This window comes from Falco rusticolus, chromosome 6 (genome assembly GCF_015220075.1).
Source record: "Falco rusticolus isolate bFalRus1 chromosome 6, bFalRus1.pri, whole genome shotgun sequence".
NCBI lineage: Eukaryota > Metazoa > Chordata > Aves > Falconiformes > Falconidae > Falco > Falco rusticolus.
Genome location: NC_051192.1, coordinates 2591674 through 2615345, shown reverse-complemented (window position 1 = coordinate 2615345; position 23672 = coordinate 2591674).

Here is a 23672-nt window from a genome sequence, read left to right as displayed (position 1 = left end):
AGTAAGAGGAGGAAAAAGGCCGAATAAGTAAATGACACACTACTGAGAAGTGCTATTTGTCTCCCATCTCAGCAGACTTCAGTAAGGCCAGCAACACAACTATGCGCAATTGGTCATTTCCAGCTAGGCTTGCTACCTTGCTCTGGAAGTAAACTTTAATTATAATGTGCGAAGTTGGTTGTGTTACCTCCCATGGATCCTCTCAAGAGTCCTACTTTACCTCTAAAATGAAATGATGTGAAGAATTTTCCCTATGACAAGACATATTCCAGTCTGTCTTGCCACTGCGCTTTGAATGCATTTCTCCAGTATCTAACACAGCAAACCCTCATCTGCTCTTATGTGAAACACTGTCATCTGAAAGGGCAGATTTGAAAAGAGGGAAAGAGACCAGGTTTCAGCTGCAACTTATATTTAGGAAGACACCTGCTGGGGTGCAACAAACACAAGAAATAAGCATTTCAAAGGTCTTCATTACCCCGCCCATCCATCGCCATATCCTCTCCTGTCAAGAGTTTACCTACCCACAAGAAAAGCAGGTGACCCACAAACATGATGCCCCCTTTGCATTTTCCACTGCATTGGACCAGCACCGAGGCGGCCACAAACCAGTTCAGGATTAGAAAAGTCACAAGGCCGGTCCAACACAGAAGCAGCTGTGCCAACAGCTTAGTTCCTGCAGTTCACATTATAACCGACCCTCAATAATTGACATTAATGATTTGTATGACAGTAAGACTGAGAGATCAGCTGGAGAGCCATGGGGCCTGACACCCCTTGAAAGGAAAAAAAGAGCTTGCAATCTAAGTAACAGAGCAGGAGAAAAGGATTTCCCTTCATGCTGCAGATGGGGAAGCACACTGCAGCCAGAATGAAGTGACTTGTTGAAGAGGAACTAAACCAGGAACTGAACACAAGATTTCTCACATCTTAGTCCATTCCCTGAACCGTAGCTGATTGTTTCCCACACAGCCTTGGAAGACTTTTGCTACCAAGTTCCTCTGAGGTTGCTGCACTTTGGCCCCATCCCACATGGCCCTGTGTGCTTTTCACTTCCCTTCTTTCTGAGCTGGCTATAACAAATTCTCTTTCCATGGCCTCTCTGAAGCGCTATCAACAGGCATCTGTTATCCTGTCAGAGAAACAGGGCCCTGAAGTCCAGCTACTCTCTGCTCCTCACACCAGTGCTGACACCCCTGATGTCCCATTAGTGGAGAAACACTCTTTCCCAACCTCAGGGATGCTCCGGCTGAACAGCTGTCCTCCCAAGGAATGTGCAGTTGAAGCAAGTTAGACACGCTCATTTGCAATGGCTGCAAAAGCCACGTGCCTCTTCACTTTATCTGGAGACTCAGGCAAAACAATTCACAGCCATATATATTCCTGTGCCTCTACTGCTTTTCAGGCATCAAAGTCATCTTAGCAGTTCAAGAACCTTCTTGATTACATACATCGTCTTCTCTGACTCACGCCATCTCTGCCTCCTCCTCTTCAGCCAGTTCCCTGCTTGCTTACCAGTCCCACAGTTACACCAAAGCTGTTACCGAAGCAGAGCCCTCCACTGCTCCTTCCTGCCCACAGCCTCTTCACGTGCCTCCGAGATCCCTTCCGCTTCTCCCACAGCCTTTGAAGCTTAAAACGCATCATTAACACTCAATGTCTTTGCTCTGCTGCTGGGGAAGTTTCACAGCTCCGAACACCTTCCCCGCCAGCAGATTCAGCTGGATTGATTTCCTTCAACTCTCCCACTGTCCACAAGGGATCCCGCTTGAACGCAAGCCAGATCCCCTGCTCGGGGAGCTGCATTAGCCATATGCTGTCAGGCCTGCGTGTTTTGCTCAAAGTGCGATATTCAGCTGTGCGCTGAGACTCCAGAGTCACAGAATTAATAAGGTACATAGGGACGCATTCTCCCTTCTCACCTTTGATTATCACACCTATATTATGTGTGTTTATGCAGCTATTTTCTTGATGCCAACTGAGATATATGCAGTCTAATAATGTTGCAGTATATTATTTTTCAGTATTTGTTTTCAGGCTGGAAAAATGCCATAAAACCTGTGAAGAAAATTGAGAACAGATCCTTTCAGCTGGTGTAAATCTAGATACCTCCATTGATTTTGGTGGATTTATGCCAATCTCAACAACACGAAGATTCAGCCCTTAAAATATCAAGTCATATGTTTTGCACGTCTTCCATATTCTTAATAAATTATTTAACATTATTTTCATTTCATTAGAACTTAAGCAACAAGGTATTTTTGTGTAGAAGAAAATTAATGGAGATTTTACTAGCCCTGGACAAATCTCTTTGCATTTCACACTGGCGTGATACTTGGAAATTAGAGTGGAAGAATAGTACAGTCCCACTCAAGTATCTGCCCCACCAACCTGAGCTTTACCCCCAAAATTAGTGGATGAGGTTACACACTAAGAATTTCACACTATCTTTATTAAATTACTGTGTGTTGATTCCCTGCCTTTGCTTTTTAAATGTAAGGTGACAAAGATCACTGTAATCTACATTTAATGAAACATCATATCTCCTGTATACTCTCATTGATCATATCTTTTCTTATCATTCTTAAGAGAATATTGTGCTTTTGAAATGACAGAGGCTCCTTTCCTTCAAGGAACTCTTGCTGTCTGCCAGTGATCTTCTTGTTACATGCTTTGAGAGTCTGCTCCATTTGTAATTAGAGTCAAACTATCAGGGACTTTTTGAATTGAACCACAAAATAGCTGTCCAGCAGCAAAATTTAGTCAACACAATGCACCTTGCACTGCTTTCTTTGTAAGTGTCAGACTGCTGGGATTGGTGTTTTGCTGGAGATTCACTTTGAGAACAGTAAGGAAAAAATTAATAACGTGAATGATTTCTTTTTTGAAAAAAGGGGAGGGGGGGGGGGGGGGGGGGGGGAATGAGTGGTGCAGGAATCACTCAAAGAATAAGCTTTGTGAGAACCTGACAAAAACTGGCCAGAATTGCAGGCAAGATGAACCACCCTAGGTAGCACTCCTGAGTAATGCAAGTACATCTATTACAAGCAGGTATTCCAAATACTGATCACAGGATCTCTGGTCAAGCCAGGCTTTTGCCCAAGTCCTTTTCTGAAACAGGGGCAACACTGGGATGCCCTGAAGCCTTCCTCTTTAGTAGGAAGATTCTCCTGAATCAGGAGAACCTTGAATTCTGAAACTTCTGATTTAGAAACCTGATTCTAAATTCAGAACCTCCTGAATTAGAATTGTTGACATTCTAACTCTTTGGTATGCCACTACGACCCCTTTTGCAAATACAATACTTGTATTTGGTTGCTTATTTCAGAAATCTATTTCTGCAAAGTTTTGGCAACAGGAACAGATTCTGTAAATTCGCCAATACACTTTGCACGTCAGAATTTCACCAGCTCCAGTGAAGCTGCTGAATTGGGATCTAGTGTTTGACAAGTGTTATTTAATGCTGTGGTCAGAGGAGATAATGTTTGCAACGTTATCCGGAGAGGGGTCAGTGTCTAAGAGGACTGACAGACTGCACCTCATTTGTTAAAGCAACCCCACAGTTATACAGTGGACGCTACAGTTTTGCATCTGTTGAGCGAAACAGGTTCAGTGGTATCATTCGTTTCATTTCCTACAGAATCAGTCTGTCTCGGGTCAGAAAATTACTAGATGTCTGGCCTCCACTGTACAGGTCTGAGTCATTCTTTCCTTCCTCCTTTCTTTCTACCGCTCAGCCTTCGGGAGGGAGCTATGCCTCAGTCACAGCTGTGTGGACAGAAAGGCCCCAGATTTGTAGTTCCACCCTGCCTATGTTTGACAGCAGCCTGAAAGCACAAAGGTTTCTGTTAAAGTCACCATTACAGCAAACATCTACACATCATTATGGTTATATAAGTGAAGATTTTAGAAAGCTGGCTGGCTGCATCTTTTAGTACCCAGCTCAGCAGTATCATCTGGCCAAAGAAATAAAGGTCCCGATTTGTTTTTCAGCGTACAAAAGAGAGAAAGCCCTCAGCCAGTGCTGCTCACTCCAGCAAGACTAACCTAAAATGACCATTGTATTTGTCTGGAGTGCTTTATTTGCCACCCCCCACCCAACCAACCCCCCCCCTTTTTTCTTAATGCTTAGTAGTAAACAGTTGTTTTCCTTCAAGTTTCCTGCTCTTCACCCCTAAATCAACGGAAACAAAAATTCAGGCTTTTTTTTTTTTTTTAATAAAGGGGGCATTCCAAAACAAAATCACCACACTTGATTCCAGGAGCTAGAGCTTTGTAGAAAATACTAAACAGCAGGTTTTGCAAACCTTTTTATCATTAGCCAAATACAACCAGCCTAAAAAGTGACCTTCGCAGTCATATCAAAACAATGGGAGGTCTTCCTCTCTGCAAGGAAAACAAAGAGGGACCAAGGACCATTGAAATAAAATACCATCTCAGTAAAGAACCATTGACCTTGTTCACTGCTTTTGGGAAGAGGGAAATAGTAAGAACAAAGTGTCCAGTTATGTCAGTTCTGGTATTTGCCGAGCACTCAGGATCAGGTGATGCAGATGAGGCACAGATAAGAGCAGCTAAACATGGATTTCGCTCTGTGCCCTTGTTTCAGGCGTTGAGGAACAGCAAATAACAAGACAAAGGGGTTTGAGTCTAAAAACAAAAACACACCCTACAAGTCTGAAATTTCAGCCCAGGTGGAAGTCAAATTTATGATGCCTACACTAGTCACTCCGTAACATTCCCTAAGGCTCCAAACCAGCAAATGCCAGCACCACCTCACATCTGCCATCTGGGCCGGAGTTCTCCCGGTGAAAGCTTTCTTGACCAACGCTCTAGTCTACCTTCACTCAGCCCATGAGAAAACAGCAGCAACCACCCCCGAGTCTATTTTCTACATTTTATTTTTGGCTTGCAGGCTGGTTTCTTCTGGAAGGCCTGTGTAGGTCTTTGTACATTGTACAGATACCTGCAGGAATTTGAACATTGGACCCCTTTAGGCCAGTGCCTCCAGAGACAGAAAAGGATTAGCCTCAGCACTGGCTGGACAGGAGACATCTTTCACCCCCTGTAACAAGCCTCAGGCAAACTCTCTGTGCTTCTGCATCCAGCTACAGAGCCTGCCTGTGCAGCACACCATGGTGCTCCCATCTTATGGCCCCGTATGATGGAGCCAAACGCAACAGCAACCTTTTGCTTCTCTTTTCCTAGGAGTATCAGATGCTACAAGGACCTTTTCCTCTGTGCTGTGCTTACACCTGACCTTTCAGAAAGGATCCAGTGCATACCTTTGGCAAGCAAAGTTATTAATTATAATGTAAAGTCTGTGCAGATTCTCAATCGGAAAAAAAAAAATCAAAATTGTAAGTATACACAAAGCTTGTAACATTTAAACTCTCACACTCATATGTTCACCCAGAAGGCTCCTGAAGCATTTTCCCAAGGTAGGTTGTGGTGGGTTTTTTTCTTTTTCTTGGTAACTACATCTTGTCAGAAATATGAAGTATTGGTGTCTTCCATTTGTGTGTTGATCACAGCTAATGGACTCATCACAATCGTAGGATTTTTTTCTTCTCCTTTTTTACCTCATATTATCCAATCATGGAATGTAGCAGCACAAAATACAGTCTTTATTCTTTATTTCATTCAATATAGTAAGTATTCTGAGTAGCCCTCACTGACAATCTGATTTCTCACAAAGGAGTATTTGCAAGGTGAAAGATGGGTATTCTGTGAAATATTTTACTTGTCATCAGTTTTGTGTTCTTATATCTCAGACTGAGACATCCTCTGACAGATAAGTTCAGTCATCAGAGGAAAGACCAGCAGTGCCTTTCTCAAAGGCTAGACCACACTGCTCCCGTGTGGTTTCTGCGGAAAACAGAGAATGGGCTGAAACGACACTGTTCTACAGAGAAACTCCTGGTCCCCTGCTTGTATGTATTAGAAACTTCATATGTTTCTTAGATGGCACTATGCATTCTCTTGACACTTGACAAAATAAAAATGACAGTGGCAAATTTCAAGCAGAGGCTTTTTTTTAATCCACTGTAATATCAGTGTCACACAAAGTTCCCTTGACTAGTGAGGCATTCAGCTCAATGCTTGGCAATTAGCATGTGGCTAACTGTTTCACACCAGAAGCAAAGAAAGAATTCTGCACCCGCTGAGATGATCTCAGACACTAAAATCAGAGAGGTGGTCTGCTTCACATATGAGACAGAGATCCACATGACACCTGCTGCAGTGAAGCAGCACCAGTTTCCAGGAGAAATGCTGCACATTGGCACCTGGAGACATAGTCTGTGTCAGGCAGCATTTGCCGTTTGGCTGCTGTTCTCCCACATCCCAAACAGTGGGCACAATTCCTGCAAGGATTCAATCCTGAATGCTGCAAACATTTTTAGGAAGAATGTAAATATTTCCCTCCCGACCGAGAAGTCTGAGAGGTCAAAGGCTACTGATGGCCAAATACCACCCCAGCAGAAAGCACTTCCAGGATCAGGTCCTTAATTTGCCAAGTATTTAATCCATAACACACATTTACATCAGCTGAGGTGACAGACACAGGTATTATGGAACCAGAACCATTAATGCCAACTACAGCAGAAAAATGACTGGAAAAAAAATTGTATGCTGGATAGACTTGTTCTTGAAATATGTGTTAAGACCAATAGCGTTTCCTGTAAATATGGCATTTAATTCCTTTGAGTTTTACACAGCCAATTTTACATTCATTCAGTGGGTTCTTTTCCCAGTGATCTAAATTGTTCTCTCATATTCAAACTATATCTGCCAACAGATGGTGAAAATAGCTGTTATTTTTCAGAGTAGGAGTATTTTTAACCTGTTCCATCAGAAAGGCCTGCCTGCCTTAAAGTCAAACTCAAAAGCTACTTGCCCTTATCTGAGGGACACGCAGACAGGAGGGGTGGGACAGAAGGAGTGAAAGGGACCTGACAGAGGAACAATTCCATACAGAAACAAGCTTTACAGAAGAAATCTCAAACAAAACCCCAAAAGCTACCTCTACCCAGCTCCTCCCCTTCCCCTTTCTATGGAAAACCAGCAGACTGACAGCTCATATAAATCGAGCAGGCTACTTTAGCACAGAGAGGCAAGCGGGAACAGAAATTCCTACTGGATTGTGGAAGCAATAGCTATCCCAGAGCCTGTTACTGTATCATCTCAGATTGGTTGCAGGCCTCGTTTCAATTAAAAAAGATATTTGTGAATCAGAAAGAAACATGGCATCTTAGAACTGAATCAGAGGATCTGTCAACATACCAGAGAGTTTACTTTTAAAGCGTACCAGGTCTCAACCATACGCAGGACAGAGCATAATGAACACAGACTTAAAAGTTCAAATGGTTCATAGGCCCTCAAAAGGGATGAATGGCTCTGAAGGAGACGTTATGGTGCATCAAGCAAATCCTCCTTAGTTCACACAATTATTGACCCGAGACATTAGAATTATTCCTTCAGAGCCATTAAGGGTCAAATGTGTTAATCCCATTGCCACCACGGATTATTTGTTATACAGTTTCATGAGTAGGATAAGGAGGATGTTATATGGGAACAGCACACATACATCATTTGGAGACCACCTCTCTTCTGTGTGCCAAATTTTGGTCTTGATAGCCAGGGGCTTACGCTAACGATAAAACACAGTGAGGGGTAAAGCAGGGAGCTGGAGCAGCAGGGAGAGGTACGAAGCCACCAGCAGGCAACATGTCCCATTGGGACAGCACAGCTGCTCTCCTCCCCTGCTTCAGCTGTGCGCTCACTGGCATGGAGCTGGAGAAGAGTCATTTGCCTTTTAAGTGCAATATGCTCATGAAGCGCATAGGAACAGCTGCACCCTTTCATTCCCTCTGGTACAGGGAATTGCTGTTACCAAACTTTCCACCTGAATGCAGGGAACTGTTTTTGTATCCTTCTACCCCTGCAAAAGCCAGTGGCAAGCAGAGGTTCAAGCAGAGACAAACGTGCCAGCCGTACCAGCCAAAGGAAGACAATTCCCCTCGCCTACACAGCAACCTTGTCACAGCACTACCGAGTAGCCAAATCCCCAAGAGCTAGCATGTAACTGCCAGGCGTTTCTGTGTGCTTGTCAGACCTCCTGGATGAACACACTGATCTCTCAGCTGCCCCTCCAAACACGCTGGTGTACATTTTCCCTCGAGACACACTTGCACCTTCTTTTGTGGGCAGCACCTTAAGGAAGCAGCTTGTCCCAAGTCAAAGCGCAAAACCCACCGTGAAGAAATCAAGACTTCATCAGACTTTCTCGTATGAAAACCCGCAGACATTTAAGAGCTGTGATACAGATCAACAGAAATCAGAAGTTATTCCTTTCTATCCAACGCTAAAATTGGCATGTTAATTCAATTTAATCTCAACAACTGAATTCCTTTCCTTCTCTAAAAACAAAGGAAAGCAAGGACAGCCAAGGTAGGAATTGCTCAGAACACTTAAAAACAATTTAAAACTATTCTTTAGGTCTCTCAATTTCACCCACGATAAATAATCTGCTGAAAAGCTAAGCTGAAACTAAACTTCAGGCTCCATTGGGCTGGTGATTTTTGACTGAACTTGCCATGATATTCTTCCTGAAAACAACAGTGCAAAGCAAACTATGAAGCAGGACATCTCAGTGGAGGTAAATGGGAACTGTGCCTAACGCCACAATCCACCAACTGTGGAACAACTCTGCCATTGGATACAATATACTAAATACTTGCGGCAGTAAAAGAAAGGATCCTTTAATGCCATAACAATTTGCTCAAAAGCACTCCAAAACACCACATAACTCAATCTATCTTGACTGCAGCCTTCTGCATCATTCCTGTGGCACACAGATACACTTTCAGTCATGGAATAAGCAAAGAGGATATATATAAAAACAGCACATGACACAGGGATGAATATAAACCATTTACTGAATCATCTCTCACGACAGAAGACCACCCTGCAGTTCCTGCTTTGCTCTGCTACTCATAAGCTATATAATTGCTCAGCCCATGACAATGCTATTTCTCTTGCCTCTGCTCACACTGTACATTACTCTCTGTCCTGCAGGATATACACATATATGCTAATATATTATTAATATGATAACACAGGGCCTCATTTTCTTGCACTTTTTTAATACTGAATTGGTAACAGCTGCACTGCAGCTTCTGTTAAACTGTTTTTCAGTAGCAGAAAACTTCCAAGGGGGCAGGAGAATTAAAAAAAGAAGTATCTTCATTTGGGGCTTAAATTGGCCTCCAAAATGTCATCAAAATATTGCTTAAAAGATGCATTTTTGCAGAGTGTGGGAAAACTCTTCAGTGATGTTTGGGTTATTCACACTTGAGGGAAAGCAAGCAGATTTTGGCTATGCGCACACCTCAAATTGCACGCCAGCGGAACATTTATAACTTCCCTGGTAGATATCTGAACATTACAGAGACTGGGAGGGAAGGAGGAGACAAATGGAGAGAGAAATACAGGAAACCAGTGATTTCAACACACACCAGACAAAATTTTACATTTGCTCTTCCCTTAGAGATACACAAAACTTAGCAACTGAGCACTGCAAGCTCATAAGTAGGATATCTGACCTGCAAAGTCAAATTTTATAGTGGCACCAAAGCATTTCACACCTCCTAAACGGTGTAAGTGGAGAAACTGGATTCTCTGTTTTCAGGGTTTTTTTTGTAAAGGCAATGAAGTCCAGATTCAGCAAAGTACTTGAGCAGGTTCCTGAATGTTAAGCAAGACTTATCTCAACTAACATGTATGCAAGAAGTCAGAAGATTCAAGCTAGGTATGCCTCGAAAGTATTTTAATCGATATGACTCTGAGAGCAGATGTGAAAAATGAGTAAATACTAATATGGGGGCTGTCATCATTTTCCCTCTTTTCTCAAACCCACAAATTCACAACTACACTCAGCCACGTTGGGCAAACAAAAATTTCCCACTCACTTGTTTTTACGAACAAGAAATTCAAAGTAATATTTTTTCTTATAACTGCTCTCCCATGATGGGAGGAAAAATCTTGTTCTGCTTTCATCTTGAATTCAGTAAGTCCTGTAGAGAGGCGATTGTTTACACTTAGCCAAATGTTTTCACATTTGTGCCAATTTTAAAACCACAGATTTGTTCATTGCAGTGATTATCGATGCTGAGATGATGACCACGTTCTGTGTTGTTCTCATCTACTTACGAGTATAGCTAAGCTTTCTACCAAAAAACTTCCTTTTAAACCTGCAAGACAGTATCTTTCACATACAACCCAAACGTGAACATAAAGGCACTTCCTAAAGGCCTTACTTTGTGGCTGCTATTATTCACAATAAATGTTTTCAGTTTAACCGAGATGTCAAAAATAAATACTAAAAATTAAAAAATCATATCTGTATATTCAACGGCTAGTCAGAATCCCATGTCAATATTCATAATTCATTATGAATATCAGCTCCAGGTGCACACAGTTGGAAATGCTCAAGGAAGATCAAGACTATGGACATGCTGTGCTGCCATGTACACCAGTACAAGAGAAACATATTTTATAAAAACAGGAGGGAAAGATTTGGCCCAGAACTTCAGATGCATTTTTAGTCGAAGGAATCACAACAGGGACAGGACAAGCAGAAAGGGCTGCTGTACGCCTCCCATTCCATATTTCCTCTTGGGTAACATGACCTGTCACCCCATTTTTCCCTTCCCTTTCTAAGTACTTCAGAGGTTCTGGGACACAGGCTGACTGACACTGATGCCCAGATCTCATCTTATTATCACTGTTAATACCAAATACAACCGCTGATGTATCCCAGCAGTTATAAAGGTGCCAGGTTCAGCAAATGCAGAACTTAAAGCATGGGAGCGGCCCCCTTTACTTCGAAGGGAAGCAGTCTGATGGAACAGGGCTATGAGTGCCATAGCTGCCTTCAGGATCCAGGTAAAACTATGACACACACACAAAAATTACTTTACCAGTGTAAAGGATCCCTCAGACGTCTTTCAGTCACTTTTCATTACTAGAAAGTTTCCCACTGCTCTCATGTACGTAACTGTTTCCTTGCCATGAACTTTTATTACGATGTAGCTAGTTTAATGCTGTTGGTCACTGAAATTAGCAATTGGGTGCTTATTGATTGCAAAATGCTGGACAGCACATTCTTTTTCCAGACGCTAACATCTAACCTCATCACCAGCGTTACACATGCTCATTCCTGCCCAGTACAGGACTGAGTAAACTGCTGCCACAACGACAGGGGAGTTGCAAGACTCCCCTCTCCAGAGCTTCTATAGCATGAGAAATCTCCTCTTTTGTTTTGTCAGGCTTGTGAAATGTTCCCTGAGGGCATTCACTTCTCTGGGGTGAGCATCACATAGCTTGATTGGAGAGCCTTTGCTGCTTTCTCAGCTGATCAGGAATTTGAAACAACGCATGCTGCTCTAATAACCTACTTCGTCTTCCCTTTTAGTCTTCAAGGAGTCCCAGAAAAAAAAAAAAAAAAAAAAAAAAAAAGAGAAGAATTTGCCAAGAAAGCAGAAATTGAACTGGGTCTCTAGAAAGTAATTCCACAGAAAGACTTCTGCTACATGCAAAAATCTGCACAGAAAACTACCGTGTGGAAAGCATTGTGAGTGGAATGCCTTAGAATAAATGTTTCTTCATAAAAGGTCCACAAAGAAGAAAGCAGACTACTTGAGTAATCTCTGCATCAAGAGATTTTCTGCATGAGGATCACGAAGCACAACAGCTTCTTCTCACCCCTTCTGTAGATCAGCCCAAGTGTTTTTAATCTCCCTTTTCTCTCTAACACAGGACATAAATGTTTCCACTACAAGGTCTGAGACTTAAGTCTCACTCTGAGCTGCACCAAAATACACAAAGTAGATGCTGAACTAACAAGCTCACTGAAATTTCTACCAAACTTTTGTCAAATGCACCCATAAATAAAGCCTGTCAACACTTACTGTTCCACACTGATTGCCAACATCTCACTATTCTCAAAATAAATACCTCCTACAGCTACTTTTAGTTGCCTGGAGTACTAGATGTTTAAAAATAAGTTAAAAAATACAATTCCCAATGTGGATTAATGATCTTTGCTCACTGTTAAAGAGCTGAAGTCCATCAAACAGCTCTGAAAGATCTAACCAAAGTCAGTTGCGATCTGTACATAGAACTGCTGGGCTTCTGTGGACTTCCAATGGCCACCCATTCTGCCACAAGTGATTGGTGACACCTGCTTCACAGTTTTGCCCACAGTAGTCAGTAGTGCACTTCCAGGTTTTCTTAAATCCCAGACAGAGGGTAAGTATTCCATTATCTCTTGTTTCTAAATGTCAGAAAATCAGAAGCATTCAGAAACTAGCTCAGGTAATCGCACATAAAAGGATGAAGACATTCAGTTGTAATAGTCACTGCCTGAGCAAAAATCGGGCATCTAGAACAGAATATACATCGCATTTCAGAGCATTCTTTCTTTAAAGTTTTTAAATATTTTTTAAAAGAAAATAAGCAAGAGTTTTAAGGAACAGCAGCATTCACTGTTATAAACCAGCTAGCAGGTTGTAAAATACTAGGGGAAAGCAGTCAGTCACCCTCAAACACCAGTTCATGTCTCAGACCAGACACCAAGCGTTCTGGCACTACGTCACCGACACATACACCGATACAGAGTTATCACTGGTCCACTGCAGGTGAGTAACCCTGCAGTGCAAGAATACTTCTACGCATCACACGTTTAATGGTACTTGCGTTACTAATCACCTGAAGAACTTACCCCAAGGTTTTTAATTAAGTGCATTAAGCACCCAAAACCAGATTAACATAACATTAGTAGCAAAGGAAAAAAGATATCTTTGAAGAGGATTAATACACACGGGTCCAGCTGGCAAACTCCATCCCAAAGACCCAGTCAAATATTAGGCTACCGAGTTGTAAGAAAATGCTGCTGTTTCATCATATCCTTCTCCCCTCAGCAAACAAACACCAAAATAATCCAGAGTTTACATTTTCTCTATCTGTGGGTTCATCACAAATAGTAAAGTCCATTTCCTTCCTGTTTCCCAAAGCTGTGACAAGCTAAATGCTTACAAAATCACTTACGACAGCAGGTCTGTATGGAAAGAGAACTTCTGCCAGCCAACCCTTTAAAAGTATTAAAAACTTTAAATGGGGCTCAGGCCATGCCTCTGTTGGCTAGACTTTGACTACCAAACAGCCTGAGCAGCCACCTTACCATTTCAGATAGACTCACCCATATCAGAAGTAAGTTTTACAGTATAATACAACTTTCTAAACTCAACCACAAAACGGCTGAAGTTAAAAAACACAGTTCCAGTTCAGCTCCTGATAAATAGGTCCTTTCAGGTTAATAAGACTCACTTGATTGCCCCAGTATTACTTACAAAGTCAAACTAAGCACCAGCACAAGCAAACTCAACTGTGTCACAGATGGCACCGCTCGTTCCCAGCCCTTAACCAGAGGCCAGAATCCCATCTCCAGCACAAGAGGGGCATGTAACCACTTTGGATTCCAGTTCTTACACTCCCATTTGATAAAGCACAGCACATCATTACAGCCATCTTCTCAATGAAAAGGGAACATTTATTTTAGACATGCAAAACCAGGCAACTTAATTATGACCCTTCTGATAAGACAGTTCCTAGGTTTTCTATCAACATGTTCCCAGGCGCATTCCCAGGGGAATTCAGCGGTAACATGAAGAGCGTGACCGTTTATTTGGCTTAAGGAACACATTAATTTATCTGGCTTATAGAATTTAAACATCTGACGAATGACAGTGTGGTTGATTTTATTCATCAGCTAATTGCTTTGCCACCTGGAGCTGCAGCTTTATATATTCAGCTTATAAAAGATCTGAAAAGGATCTCAATTATTCTTTAATTTGTTCTTTGAATATAAAGTAGGAAAATCTGGCTTAATCAAACATTGTCTCAATTCTATTGGGATATGTCTAGTTACCTTATAACAAGGTAAGCTTTCATTTAATCATATGATATGATAATTCCCCACTTTCAAGCCAAGTATCCTCTTAGTTACAATCAATTTTCCACTGAAAAAATAAACATTGTCTCTTTACTGAAATCCCTGTAGAGGAAAACAGCCCTTTTAATGCAACTTGCTGTTAGCACAACCACCCTAGGAATTTTTGTGTTGGAATTCATTAAACCCCCTCATTTAGCACTGACGAGTAAATTGTGATATCCCGGAGTTTTTAGAAATGACTCTTCATACACAAGGTGATTTCTGGCATAGTTGGAAAAGTCTGTTAATGAGCATTTGGCCAGAATGCTGGGATCAGCAAAATCTGGGGGTTATCCTCTATTTTACCATACAATACAATTTTATTTTATATGGCATCTTCTGTGAAAATTGACTGCCTAATAGTCTTTGTACTTACTTTGACAACAAGTAATAAAGCGGAGAAGAGATACATCACGCACAAATTAGCTTTTCTTCAAAGATCCTGTTTAAAAATTCTGTATTTCTATGTGAAGGTAGTACTAAAAAAAGAAATAACTGGATCAGAGGGTCCTGCATAGTCATGTAACAGGTATTTGTCCACAACTGCACATCCCAGCGCTAGAGCACTTTCACCATTTACCAGAGAAAGTTTAGCTCTACAACGAGCCATGGAAAGACTGCAGGAGAGATCAAGAGTAGCCTGCACCCCTAGGTGAGTGCATCAGTACAGTTTGCTACCTGGGAACAGCAGGTTAAGTCAAGAAGTTTAAGATACCGGTACACCGAGAGTGAAGCAAACGTAGGTGTGTGTTTGCACAGGAATAACTGAGAGGGAAAAGGGGAAAAAAAGGAAGGGGGGTGGGGGGAGGTGGGGAACCACACAGAGAAACCCCAGTGAATTTGAACTGATGGAAAAATCTTTTCTTTAACACAAACCTGCTGCCTAGTACAGTCATGAGTGCTAAGCTAGTTGTAATACTTAAAACTCTGGAGTCCCCTGAAAGAAACATCCTTCTGATGAAAATGGCATGACAGGCACTGGAGAAATAATTAGATAAGGAGGCAACGTGAGGAGAAGCAACGAAACAAGTTAAAAGCGAAACTATTTGTACTAAATCCCAAAACACTGTGGAGCCAGAGGCAGGAAGGGATAAACAGAACCTGCTAGTGCTTCCACAGGCAGAACAACTCACCTTGTAGCCAGAGCACCGAGGACCTGTAACCTGGCCACAGAAAAGGCAGTGGCAATAGCAGTACATGAGGAGGAGAGTTTCAGTGGGAGAGCTAAGCAGCTGACACATCCCCATCTGGGCCACAGTGGAATGGTTTGGCAAGATCAACATGCTTATAGGAGTTCTTAGATGAGGAAGACAAGAAAAAAACAAAATAATCACTCACTAAAGGAAACAAGCGAAGATCTACCTAATGATACCTGTTTCGCATCTCTGGCTTTGGTAACACAGGGTCCAGCTCCAATTGCCTTTATATGTATAGGAAGCTCCTTGTTTTGCATACCTGGAATTTCACAGCACTCTAACGTGCACTAATGGCATTAACAATAGTGATTTGTGGTATTAACATTACACTACATATTAATTGTTTTTAATAACTTATTTTTAATATTGTACTTAGATTTGAGCAACTGAATTGCATTAGGGGGGAGCAGACATCAGTGAGGCATGTGGAGGAGAGGACTAACTTCCCCTGAAATGAATTTCTCTAGAAATTCAGATTCTGACTCTATCTGGAAGACTTTACATGCAGCTGGAGAGCCACAGTATACAGCATGAATACAAACACACAGTGGCACTTTGAATTCAAAGGCCATTGACTTCAGTAAATACAAGAAACTTGTGATTCTTGTCATAAAATGTAACAAGTGTTTCCATATCCAAATTTTATACTCTGGCTTCATGAGGCAGAGTGGAAGCTTTCAGCAAAGGAGCCTGGTATTTGGCAATACTTCCTTGAGATCTCTTCTGTGGGAATGTCATGTTTGTCCCCTCTAGCAGCTGATACACATATGAGGTTGAAGCAACCGCTGACTTAATTACCTTTGTTCATTGAATTCAGGCAACAATGCCTACATTTTCAGCACCGAAAAAAATCTTCTAATCGATCTCTCTACAGCCTCCAAGAAAGCTGGATCTTGGATGTATTCAAGCCATTGTGAATTGCCAGTCTGTTTACTTGGAGAAGAATCTGTTAAAGGGGCATACTTCTAAGAGTAAATAAAATGTTTCCAAAGCTAATGTCCAGACACATTTTCTGCCTTACAAATATCAAAAACCCAAGCACGTTTTCTCAATGCAACTTGTGGTTTACATGTTATGCAACCGATAAACCAACCCAGAATATGGCAAACTCCAAATTCAATCAGGTTGAACACCCACAACAAGCAGAATTCAGACCTAGACAGTCTGCAAAGGCTACATTTCAGTGAAATATTTGAATAATAAAGAAGTTCTAGTGTAGGTATACACCACTAGTCACTCTCGCTTCCTAATGAACTTGCCTTTTTCTGCCAAGTGGAATAATGCAACATGATCTCCAAAGCCTCACAGAGCCCAGAAAGTGATAAGGTCTGTCCTGACTTTTATACAGTGCTAGCGTAAGAACAGAGAGCGCTTTAAGTTTTGTGAGAGTGTAAAATCACTATGGCAAACAGAACGACTCCTGGCAGAAATCAGAAATACCTATGGTATACTTACAACTGGAGTATCTCCTGCCACAGCTTTTAGATCATCTACTAGTTCTTGCCCTACATTTTGAAAAACGGCCAGAAGCCAACCATGCTAGCCGTACCTATGTCATTTGGATCCCTATGTTTGTATATATTTAGGAAACACAGTTATTTGGAACTCAAGTGCACTGTTTTGGTCTGTTCCCGTTCTCTGGTTATGAAAATAGCAAGACACAACAGTAGCCCCATTAGGTTTTGACTAGCCTCAAAGAGGCTGTGCTGGCCAACAAGGAGAGTGTACTTCATTCTCCCAAACATATGGCAGCGATCAAGTGGAGCACTCAATTAGAGCTGTTCAGTGCTCTCCCAACTTAATCTTTTTTCAATGAATAATCTTTTGTTTTCTTAAAGAAATACCTATCCATGAAAAACACATGTTTAATGGGGAATTGGGACAGCATTTCCCTTATTAAAAAAGCTATTATTTTCATCTTCTAGCCTGTGTTGTTCTTTTTTTTTTTTTCCCCTTCTCCTCCATCTCTTTTGCCGCCAACAACTAACAGGAAAAGCAAAGGAGTCCCATCCTCCCCAGTTTTTAGAAACTGAAAAGCCTTGGAAGAGTTTCATGTTCATGGCGTGGGGGGTGGGGAGGGAGGGCAGGGGAGAGAGAGATTTAAAATAAAAATAACGTGCGGAACAGATCAGATCTTTTTCCCCAGTTTCCAAGCTCCGAGTGTTGCCAGAGCAAGCAATATTTCCCAGGCTCAAATTAAACACCATTGCCAATGGTCACCTCCTCTCCCATTGATCTCCTTGCCAGCTCGCAGCCAGATCAGCCTGAGAGATCCTGACAGCATTGGCAAGAGATACCGTGATCTGAAAGCCTGTGTAGCTCAAACATTTCTTTAAAAATGATCACACCACATAAAAGTAGAAACTTAATAGAGGGATGCAACTGCTGCTCCCCTTGCTTTGGCTGTGAGCATAGAAATTATACTCTTAAGCACACCACTTAATTTTAGTATAGCCCAATAATATTAACAGTCTAATTGTTTGCAGCAATAATAAACTAAAGGTATGAGAAAGACCTCATCAGTTTTCATTTCAGCTCAGTCACAGTTCCCGTCTTTTCACCTTCTCACCGCACAGAAGACAGGAGAAAAAATAAGGAGGGAGGAAGAAGAAAAAAAACTGTGAAAGTAACATCCAAATTTTCCCTGTCAACCTTCTACCACAGCAGGCAGGAACAGCTTTCCTACCAGCACTGGCGTGTAACTTTAATTCATTATAGGGCAGTCTCATTAAAATGGATATGCCCTGAACGGACACCACAGCTAGACGTTACTCAAGGACTCAGGTATACAGAGCTCAGCACCAGATTCAGTGGGTTGATTAGATGAATGTGTAATTCTCTCAGCACCTCTCAGTCGATGGATGCTATTATTGCAAGCCCTAACAAACCTGTCTTCCACAAGAATTTAGTACCTCCCCACTTTTACCGAGGAACAGATTTACTCCTGAAATAAACACACAAAAAAACCCCACGTTATAAAAAGAGTTATTTCCAATATAGGAACACAGTCCAGTGCATTCAAAATATATTGAAAAAGCAAATGTTTGTTTTACATCTTCCTCGCTGTGGATCTTTGTCAGAAACCTTGTTACCCCTTGACAAGGTAAGGCTGAAGACTTTGGAGGGAATATAATCTAAAGATGACCTGCACTGTGGAAAGAAGAAACCCAAGAAAGATTAATAAGACCATCTGAGCAAAAGCAATAGATAACACAGTTTGAAAGGCAATATTATGGCATGCACGTAAGCCAAGCCAACATTCTGTAGCAGACTATATCTCAGCAGAGAGCACAAAGCTGATAATCCTCACATCACAGCTCAGATCCAGCATCATTACATTAATTTGTGGGTATGATATTATAAGGTTAGTTATTAATTAAAAGGAGAAACAGAGAAGTGGTCGGGAAACTAAGGTGGCTGTCTTCAAGAAAGATGGGAAGCGGCATGTCTTCAGCTTGGATAGGCAATGACTGGGAAACTCTGAACAAGCCACTTGTCTTTAAAGGCTAGAAATCCCCGAGTCAGCAAACTTGTTATTACAGTCACTGAGGAAGAGGAGGTACACAACCATGGACAGCTGAGAGGACCAGTGTTAACAAGCATCAAGCAGACCGGCACTTTCACCACTCTCCTCTGAACTGGTCCAAGAGGGTTGTGTGGATGGACACAGGGAGGTTAGCCTCAGTGCGCTGCAATACAGCGCTTCGGATGCTCCCAGGGAGAATTAAAAAAAATGAAAGCCACATCCACACTGAAGTTAAAAGTAGTAAGACTACAACCTGCACAGGCCACAGATGGATAAAAACTAAATGCATGGCTGATTCTCAACGAACCACATTTCTCAGACAATGAAGTGGGACAAATTCTACCCCAAGCTTAGAATGTAAAAAAGAAGCTTTTGTTTTTGTTGTTGGGTACTTGCACTATAAGCCAAGAAAGAAAGAGTTGTGACCAGTTCTGAAACAGTAACTTCAAAGATCAGACACTGCCACATGCTGAAGTGTTCAAATAGCCTCCTTTACATGAGGTGATCTGAAGTCAGCCTCCCACCCCCAAAGCAAAGCCATCAGTCTTCTGGGTTACCCCCACCGCTCCCGTTGACCACATCCTATTTTGCAGGCCTGCTTGAATACTCCAAAGATCAAAAACTAATTAAAAAAGAAAAAAAATTAATTGAAACACCAGTATTTATAGAAGACTACTGAAAGGCTGGATACCTGATTTCATCATTTTTTCAGTCATCTCAGTGAAAGAATTCCAGCTCCTTTCCACCATAATCCGAGCTCACTTGGATTTCATCCCACGAACACAGGTAACAAAAGCTATCATTTCAGTGGTCCACGCAGTCGTACTGTTGGCAGACAGAGATCCTCGAGATCTCTTTTTCCCTAACTATACTTAGACTGGTACCCACACTATCTTTAACCTCACTTTGTTTACTAGTACAGTAATCCCATTCCCAAATAAATTAAAATACTTCCAGGCATGAGAATTAATCAGCTGTGGAGTTCCATCTCACAATAAGAAGCCACGGTCATACTGCTTGAAGATTTCAATATTAAGACTGGACAAAACACTGAAAAGCTACTGTAGGGAAGAATCTTACCTTTAGCAAAGGTATGTTGAACATCCCTCAAATACACTGCTGAAAATGTTTTTTGTGAGACCTTAACATTCCTTGATTTCCAGAATGAATTATACACAGATCCTGTGGTTTCCTCAGTTGTGGATCTACTCCTCAAATTATCTGTTGATTAAGCCATGATGCAAACTATTATTTCTTCTTAATCTCTTTACATACACACAGAGCATTAAGAGAAGCATCATGTTTCAGCCTTTCCCTTAATTTCTACAGATTTTAATCAAAACCAGCAGGCCTAATTTTCCTCCACCACATGGGGGTAAAAAAATCTAAAGTGGCACACTTAAGCTAATGGAACTGTACCCATATAGAACTGGTAAAGGTGAACCGAGCCCTGAACCAGAGTTTCAAGCTTAACAGACTAGCAAAAGACTTGTGCAACGACAGCATATGGAATGTATGCAATAGCTGCCTCATCAAACCGGGATGTTCTGTAGAGATAACACGACACTACAACCATGTACTTGGCTACAACAATATAGGCAGCACTGTAATTACAATAATGACCTCCCAGAGCTATTGTGTCTTTAATTAAGTCTTTAAGAGTAGGCATTTGCCACTTAATCCTAACTCACTGTAACTACTGCAGCGTATCATCTACATTTTCACAAAGAATTACTGTGTCATATTTCTGTCAGAAAGATGAAAGGGACTATTTTAGTTCAAGTGGCATTTACAGAATGAAACCGTACGAAGTAAGAGGCCCATAGATGTCCTTTTAACAGCACTTCAGACCAAGTGAACGCTTCTGTTCCCTTTCTTTCTCCTACTACTCTGCTTCCAGCATAAACTGGGAGAAAGCAGGCAGGAGGGGCTACACACAGCCAATATCACACCTGATTACACGGATGATAAAGCTGTGACAACAGATTTTAACCAGAATACAGTGCACAGCAGCAGTGCCACAAACCCAACAGTTTTCAAGTCTCGCTTAACTCTTTACCACTCATCACAGACAACCAGCAAATGGTTCTTACCGGTGCCCACCAGCTCCCACCACACTGGCTTTGGATGGGGGAGCTTTCCTGAGATGCCTTTCCATTTGTAAGTGTTTTGAGTTATATTCAGTGCAAATGGGTATAGCCACATTATTTTCAACATCATTAACGAACTGTTATTTAGGGGTATTTTTCTATCAATCTTTCCACAAAAGTGAGGAATTCTTTCCAAAAATATGCGTGTCTGTATGCAGAAGAGTTTCTGTCTGTTGTCTGAATGGCACCACTGTTAACTCAAACACAGAGACTCTGAGTAGCTCTGTCAGTTCTACTTTACTTTAACAGACTCACAGGCACCGGAGATGAGAACAATTTTCTGCTTGTTTATTTGAGGGATTCTTATTCTAACTATGGAAACCTGACTCGGCCCGGTTTCCACATCTTTTCAGTGTCTTCTAGGATATGAGTATTTTCACTCCACTTTACCACTCGCCTCCATCAACTCAAATATCACATCCAAACATTTTGATGAATGAGAAGAATTAAATCAAAAACTATGGAAGTAGTAGGGGAATTCAGAAGTGATCGGCCTTTCGTGTGTTTCTATATCATCACAAAAGACTTCCAACTATGTCTTGCCGTCGCACACCAGGGAAGAAACAAGCACAAGATGATCTTAAGTCTTTCCTATAAACAAGGCAGGATCTTTCAGTCAACAGTCAGCACTGGTTTAACTCAAGCACTCACTGCTGTAGCCTTTCCAAAAGCACCCTCATCCCAGTATCCCACCTGACTTTGATGTCTTCTCTGAGCCGTCTATTATTTCTCCAAGTGAGTATATTCAGTTACTTCCCTGGCTGCCCTGTAAAATACTGAAAATAAAACATTGCTTGCATTAATATGCTACTGGAATGACACATACAAAAATAACACCAAAAATCTTCTCCCTTGTCATCAGAAACACTGATGTATCTTCTGCAAAGTCCTATTTTATTACTGTCTTTCTGAGCCTTGTCTGTTTGTTCAGCCCTTTTACAATATTTTCCAAAAGTGGAAAATACACACTGCTACATCACAAGATGGATGTTAACAGTTGCCCGAAGCCTGTTCCTTTCTCCTTTCCCTTTCTTTCCTACCATTTTCCAGAGTGTTAAGATAGTATTACCTCCCTGAGCTGATCTCGATAGTAATCCCCAGTTTCTAGAGCATGAGGGAAACTGGTGCAGACTGGTTCTTTTCTGCCACTTCAGGCGTTAACAGTGCTACTATACTGGGTACACAGGTTCAACCTCTTAGCAAATCCCAGTCTCTCCTGCCCACACACCATGCAAGCCTCGTTAGGTAATCAAGGCTGGCACTGACTGGTAAAAAATTGAACAAAGTTATTTTGCATTATAGCACCCAATGCTTTATTCAAACTACAAACCAAATTTAGCACACACAAGTGGAAAGGCTTATTAATAAATACCTGTTGGGGTGGACAAACTACCTGTAGAAAGATAGTTAAAAGAAAGATGTTTGAAATGGTTGATGAGAAGCAATTCAAGCTCTTTAGTACATCAGGAAGGGTCTACAAGATTTGCATATAACCAGCACTACCTGGTGGGATACCACAAAAAAAAAAAAAAAAAAAAAAGCAGCTTACAAAAAACTGGGTTCTTACTAGCAACTATGTAAACAAGGTATTTTCTCTTGTGACTGAATTGAGGGTGAGGAGGGAAATTACAATACTTTAATTCTTTGGATTTCAGCTAACCAAAGAAAAACAAAGATCAAAATATAGCTTCCAGAATTTCTGCTCAGTACAAGATTTTATAGTCTACTGAAACTATTCCGTTGCATTTTTTTTATTAACTCCTCCTTCTGGGCAGCTAATTGTGAAATTAAAGCAATTTTTCACAAGATTCATAAGCTCAAAGGAAACATAACTCTTACTTGCCCTAAATGAAATGTATTACTCCAACGTTTCAGAATGCTTTTCCTTGTGTTTCTACTTTTAAAGAATAATCCAGCATCCCTGTGAGGATACAGCAATGTGATAGACCCATCTTAAATTACTTCCCTAAGGTGAGAGAAGGAGCTCAACATTAATGACCTGTTCCTCTTGCCGACACTTTTGCATACCACCCTTAACCAGACCCTTCTCTCCAAGCTTGATGTGAAAAGGTCACTGGCCTTTTATCTGGAGAAGATAGCCTCTGCAAAGTCCAACCATCTCTTCGTTTCATTTGACACCAGTACAACAGCCTCTGCTCTGCTGTTACAGGACAAGCACCTCTGAATGCCTGATCACATATCTTTCTGTTACAACTTGACAGGCTCACAGTGTGAAGGATGTGTTAGAGTTCATTCCATTTGGAAAAGAACATCTTTAACCACTGAAATAGTGTATCTCTCCCTTTAGAAGATGTGCTAAGCAATTGCAAGTTCTTCTTGACAATTAGAATCACATCCCAAGACTTGCCATTGATTTCAGCAAGCTTTAGATCAAGCACATTTACCAAATGAGACTGATTTCTTCAAGGAATTTAGGTAAATGCTACAATAGTCTCAGGTGCAGCACAACGTGACCTACAGACTCTCATACTTTCACACTTTAAGCAGGATGGGTTTCCCCACACACATACAACTGCCCCTTTTTAAAACTTGATTACATCACAAAAATATTTTACTAATGAAGTTATTATTCCTACGCAAGACAGTTGTTGGCTTGTTTTTTTTTTAATTCCACTAGGCTGAATCACCCTTTCAGATACTACTTCTGGTCAAGCTCTAAAACAGTTTCTTTTAAAGTCATCCCAGGAGTGTGAAAGAGGTATCTTTACAGAGATTTCTGAAATTCA